We start from the raw sequence: 6,241 nt of genomic DNA on the forward strand, positions 1-6,241 counted from the left end.
TGTTTCGGATGCGCAGTGCTTTTAACAAGCTGTCACCCAGTGTAGGAATTATTTCTACCCTAATTATCCTGTAACTTTTTATGCAATTGGTAACAAAACCCAATTTGGGGTTTCTGTTGTTTCTTTTTGTGGCTAGTACATTTTGCCATAGATTATTAAATTCTCCCCCCACTAGTGGAATATATAAGTATGTGGAGTGAAAGCTCCAGCTCATTCCCACTGAGTACTTTCAGTTTTCTGAGTATGTAGACATTACATATGTTTGATATGTTCCGTGGTCAAAGTCATATAGAATCCAGGCGCAAGAAGGAATGGTTTGCCTGTCAGCTGACCACAATTACCAGCATGCCCTGGTCGATCTTTGTCAGTTGGAATACCCAACTGACCCATCTGTCTGCACTGAACACAAGTAACAGCGATGTAACATTGTGAAACTTCTACCTGGACAGAGTTGCAACATGATGACAGCTCTTGCAACATCATGACACTGCTGAAAGCACGTCTTGCCAGTAGATCGACCTGTTTTGTAACAGTAAAGCAGACTATAATGGTCTCTCAGGGATAATGACAGGGTTGTCTGATGAGATTTGTCTCAACTGTAAACATATGCTAGTATGGCCAGAATAAACAGGTTGGTGCCTGAAAACCATTAAGGTGCCCATACACTGCGAATTTCAGCTGGTTTTTGAGGAACCGGACGAAATTCGCAGTGTGCCGCTGTTGGCACCCTTTCGCCCGGCATCCCTCGAACAAATGATCGAAGGAGCCAGTTGGAAAGTCTTTGATCGATCAGTCGGGTGTTCTGACAGGTTTCGGCAGCCGCTGTATGTAAACAGGATTCCTAGATCGATGCGCTTAGTGTTGATGGAGCGATCGCGTCTATTTTTTCTGTTCAGCGCCCGGGTTAAAGGAAAAAATTATATCAGTGTATGGCCAACCTTAGAGGCTAAGTGGTATAATCAACATTTATTAGTGGTTTTCTGCAGGTCACCTTTAACTGTATACTAGTCACTGACATTATGTAACACTGTGACTGTGGTGTGACTCTGCAATTGTGGGCTTTCTGTTGGCTCAGGTTATATAAAGGAAACATTGAGGATGATGTGTTTTACATAAAAATTTTTATTTTTAACCTCTTGCCGTCCGCCCGTAGTAAAAAAAACGGACAGCCGCAAACAATGACACCATTGTTACACAGAAACAAGGCACGACAATAATCAACACAACAGTTAATGTGTTCCAGTGCGTATGGGTTAGGGATGCACTGCTGCCGATACCGAGTATTTGGGCGAGTACTCGTACTCTCCCAAATGCGCCCGATACCTGAGCTTCCGGTATCAGGAGGCAGGGGCGGCAAGTCATTTACATGCTGTCCAGCTGTCTGATTGGCTGCGAAGCCAGCTCCATGCTCCCCCATCACCTGGTGACAAAAGAACATGGAGACAGCTTCCCTGCTAATTGTGAAGCCGGGCGGCAAGTTATTACACGCTGCCCGGCTTCCTTAACGAGACTTCCGTTATCGGCAAGTACCGGGAAAAAAATATCGGTAATTGTTCTCGATACTGAAAAACCGGTATTGTTGCATCCCTAGTATGGGTTGATGTGCAGGTGGCCACATAGATGTCCATTCATGTGCATCTTGTTCAATTTTCATGTTGGTTTCATTTACTTTGACTTACAATACTGCGTATATATTGAAATTCTATGAAATGAAAGTGAAACAGCTGAATTTTGTGACCTTTCAAAACAGTATAAAGTAGGCTCAGTGTGAGTTTCTGCTAAGACCAGCCTGTGTGTGTTGTTACTTTAAGTATATGAATGTGGACTGGCAATGTGGTTTTTATTAATCATCTATTAAATATTTTCTTGTATATAATTGAAGCACACATTGGCTCACATGTTTATTACTAAAACTTCTTGTAGGCTGAAGAATGTCTCTAGGGCCTTCTCATTTTTCTTAGCTCTGGGTATGATTGTGTGACAAAGTAAAGTGTATCTGAACCCAAAAAAACAAAAATGTAATATATTTCAGCTTACCAATTCTTAGTTTTGTTAGTTTAAGCCTTTTTATTCTTTTCATCTGGTGATGTGGCCAGTAACACACTTCCTGGTATACACGGGTAGATTTTCAAATGAACAATCTTATGAAAAATGCCATCGGAACATTCGATAATGCCATCAGAGGCTTGCCGATTTGTCCTCCAAATGTCATTTGATTTTTGGTTTTATCTAACATTCTAGTTTCCGAGCTATAAAACCAAATTTACTGTTTAGACATTTTTTTAAATGGACACCATCCGTGATAAGAAAGCGTTACGAACATTTCAAAATCGATTTTAATTAGTTTGAAGTTCTAACCGTGTATACCAAGCTTTAGTTTTCTTAATTTAAGCCTTTATTATTTATTTTCAGCTGGTGATCTGACCAGTGACACACTTCCTGTCTTAAGGTGCCCATACACTGCACGATTATCGTACGATAATCGTATGCGATCGGTTTTTCGTACGATAATCGAGCAGTGTGAACGGAGACGTGCGACCGTTTCTACTGTACGGTCGCACGTCTTCTGTCGAACCAGCATGTTCGAAAACCTGCCGGGAATCGTACGATTCTTGGCTGGTTAGAACGGTGCTCGGAAGATAAATGCTGAACGGGCCGGTGTGCGCACGCGCACACTGCCCGTTCAGCATTGCGGTCATCGGAAGCCCACCCCTCAGGGGGGCGGGCTTGCGATGATCGAGAGTGCGATCTGCCTGGCCAAGATAGGCAGATCGTACGTTTTTTTAATCCCTTTACAACCATCGCAAGACTAAGGTCTTGCGATGGTTGTACAGTGTATGGCCACCTTTATGGTGGCTAAGCTCTATGGTGGAGCAAGGCCTCGTTCACACAGGTGGCATTCTCCACTGCTCGTCTAGGCATTCAGCAGGCAATACTGCTTTTGGGTTTTTATTATTCCAAGGTGGACTTTACATGGAATTACCACGTTTAGTGCATGGTTTGCGGAGTGGCCCCATTCACATCAACGGTTGTCCCATTCACATCAACGCCTGCTGAAAGTGACGTGCTGTCTGATTTTTGCTGCGCTGGCAATGTGTACAGCACTGACCGCCTGCAGTGCTAACCTGTCAATGTATCGCCGGGGAGCAGTAAAAAAGGCAGCTCAACCGCCTATTCCACCCTCGCCACTCCTGTGTGAATGAGGTCCACCGGATCCCACTTGGACAGCAGCATTGTCACCCTGTGGAGGGAAGTGTTAGATTTATTAGCAGATTTAGATATATTTGACTTGGAAATTAAAGCCGAACTCCAGCTAATTGTTTTTGCGCAGTTACAGCAACATTTTTTTTTTTTTATTTCCCTTTTGGGATAAAGGTTTTAAATAAATGAATAACTGTTAACCATTGTAATCACCCCTGCCAGTGTTGAATGGTTTTCTCAACCCTTTGCCTAGGGCTGCAACAACTAATCGGTTGAATCGATTATGAGAATAGTTGCCCACTATTCTCATTATCAATTAGGTGGGGGGGGATTTTGTATTATTATTAATGCAACCAATCAATTGAAAAAAATAATCAGGCAATTAATTGGTTATGAAAATAATCGTTAGCTGCAGCCCTACCTTTTTATCTGTCACTTTTGCTGCTTCCTCTGTTAAAGGGAGTTGAAAATCAACTGACTTACTGGCCGGATCAGCAGGTGAAAAAGGGAAAATGCTAAAACAGAAAACAAATGCAGCCACCACATCTTAGGATTGGTATGCTGCAATATATTACATTTTTGCGTTTAATTTTAACCCAGCCACTGAGTTCAATGTAGGTAATGGGGAACATATGCCAGCATTGACTGCAAGGGAAAATGCTCAAAAGTTTTTGGTGCATTGGCTTGCCTGTTTTGTGGGATTTTTCTAACTCTGTTATACATTGCCAGGTTGTAGACAGGCCTGTGTTCCTCATGTGTGCAGTGTAAAGGTCTTTGGCTCAAGTCAATCATTTTTTTTGTTTGTACTTTGACAAACTGGTAAGTTAAAGTTTTGTAACTGTAAATCTGCTGTCGCGTCTCTATGTAGTAGAGTTGGTTGTGTGCTGATTTCTTGTCGTTGTGTAGTAGATAGCGGAGATCTCTGTGTTGTGTAGTAGATAGCGGAGATCTCTGTGTAGTAGAGTTGGTTGTGTGCTGATTTTCTTGTCGTTGTGTAGTAGATAGCGGAGATCTCTGTGTAATAGATAGCGGAGATTCTCTTTGTAGTAGGGTTGGTTGTTTGTTGTTTTCTTGTCGTTGTGTAGTAGATAGCGGAGATCTCTGTGTAGTAGAGTTGGTTGTGTGCTGATTTCTTCTTGTTGTTGTGTAGTAGATAGCGGAGATCTCTGTGTAGTAGAGTTGGTTGTGTGCTGATTTCTTGTCGTTGTGTAGTAGATTTGGTTGTGTGCTGATTTCTTGTCGTGTAGTAGATAGCGGAGATCTCTGTGTAGTTGTGTGCTGATTTCTTGTCGTTGTGTAGTAGATAGCGGAGATCTCTGTGTAGTAGAGTTGATTGTGTGCTGATTTCTTGTCGTTGTGTAGTAGATAGCGGAGATCTCTGTGTAGTAGAGTTGGTTGTGTGCTGATTTGTCGTTGTGTAGTAGATAGCGGAGATCTCTGTGTAGAGTTGGTTGTGTGCTGATTTCTTGTTGTTGTGTATGTGTAGTAGATAGCAGAGATAGTTAACATATTTAATCAGTGGTCATGAGGGTGTTTCAGCATAATCACATGATCATTTGGAATTCCCTATTTCTCTGCATTTTTTTAAACATTCATACCAATTGCGTCTTCATGTTCTTATATTATTAGCTTATACATCTGACCTTTTTAGTGCTGTGAGATTTATATTGTTGTTGGTTGCAGTGACCTAGGGTAGTCACAAGGCTGTTTGATCAAGTGCACAATGAAGCAGCTCATTTCAATAGTGGTGTTTAGTGGTTAAAGGGCCAGTACCGTGCGATAACATAAACATGTTCACTGAGCTTACTAGCATGTAATCATCTGTGTGCAGGGAAATATGCCAACAGGATGTTCATAAAGACTGCCTTTTTCTGTGTTGGTCAAAATCCATTGCCTTCTCTCACATACTTTAAAATGAGATGACTGTAAGCAGTGAAATTATAACAGACCTTGTAATCGACTGACGTCATTCTAAGGGCCAGTTCACACCATATGCAGTTGTGATGCAGTCCGTTTATTTGACCGCTGCAGTCAAAATACATCACAATGCTTTCCTATGGGCTTCCTTTACACCATTGCAGTGTGAATAAAGCACAATGCTTTCCTATGGGCTTTCTTGTGCTTTATTCACACCATTGCAAGGTTTCTTGTGCTTTATTCACACCATTGCAGTGCAATGGTGTGAATAAAGCACAAGAAAGCCCATAGGAAAGCATTGTGATGTATTTTGACTGCAGTGGTCAAATAAACTGACTGGATCACAACTGCATTTGGTGTGAACTGGCCCTTATATGTTCTCAATTGAGGTGAGAGTATGTGAAATGAATGTAATCCTGAAACCTTAAGATTTTGATTATAGATTTTTTTTGGGGTGGTTTTTCTGGCTCTTACTGACGCCTTACCCTCACCTTCCTCATCACTGGGCCATCCTTCCAATGAGGTTGTGGGGAATGCAGAGCAGGCCAAATCTCGCAAGAAGACAGTCCATTGCAAGAGTGTCTCATGAGATTTTTGGCTGCTCTGCAATCCCCACAATATCGCTGGATGGAGTATGTTGTCACTCCAAGAATACAAGTCTTTCTGTGATTGGAGAGGAGGGGGCATGTATGTGACATCATCTCTCCCTTATTCAAAGAATGCTTTGTGTTCTTTCAGATAAATACAAGTCAACCTACCTATTTCTATTGGTATAGGTTTTCCTTATTGAGATTTCTGTGCCAAGCTCCGTACATTCACCTTTTTACATATTCTTAAGCAGTAAATGACCTCTGTAGCTGCAGCCACTGTGGAGTAATTCTCAAAGATCAAAGCTGAGCGTCTGTCTCCCAACTGCCAGTCCCTGCTGGCTCAGGAAGCAAGGGAAGAAGAGTTGTGATTTCACTGCCTCTGTTGTAAATGTTCAGGGCCCATTCTCACCTATCCCCAATGCATCATACACGCCTTGGTGCTGTGAGACGCCATTTACTTTCAATAGTATTTCAATGCACTATAACGCATGGTAACGCAGTACCTTGTGTTGTGATGTGTTAAAGATAATGGT

General features: G+C 42.0%; 1 protein-coding gene across 2 annotated transcripts in view; it reads left to right on the top strand.

Annotated features, from left to right (window-relative positions):
• The window catches only part of TMBIM6 (transmembrane BAX inhibitor motif containing 6), a 23,235-nt gene that overhangs the window by 1,042 nt on the left and 15,952 nt on the right, over positions 1-6,241 (top strand). The gene's annotated exons all lie outside the window — the stretch shown is intronic.

This window comes from Nanorana parkeri, unplaced genomic scaffold, assembly GCF_000935625.1.
Source record: "Nanorana parkeri isolate BGI_ZX_2015 unplaced genomic scaffold, ASM93562v1 scaffold1076, whole genome shotgun sequence".
NCBI classification, from domain to species: Eukaryota; Metazoa; Chordata; class Amphibia; order Anura; family Dicroglossidae; genus Nanorana; species Nanorana parkeri.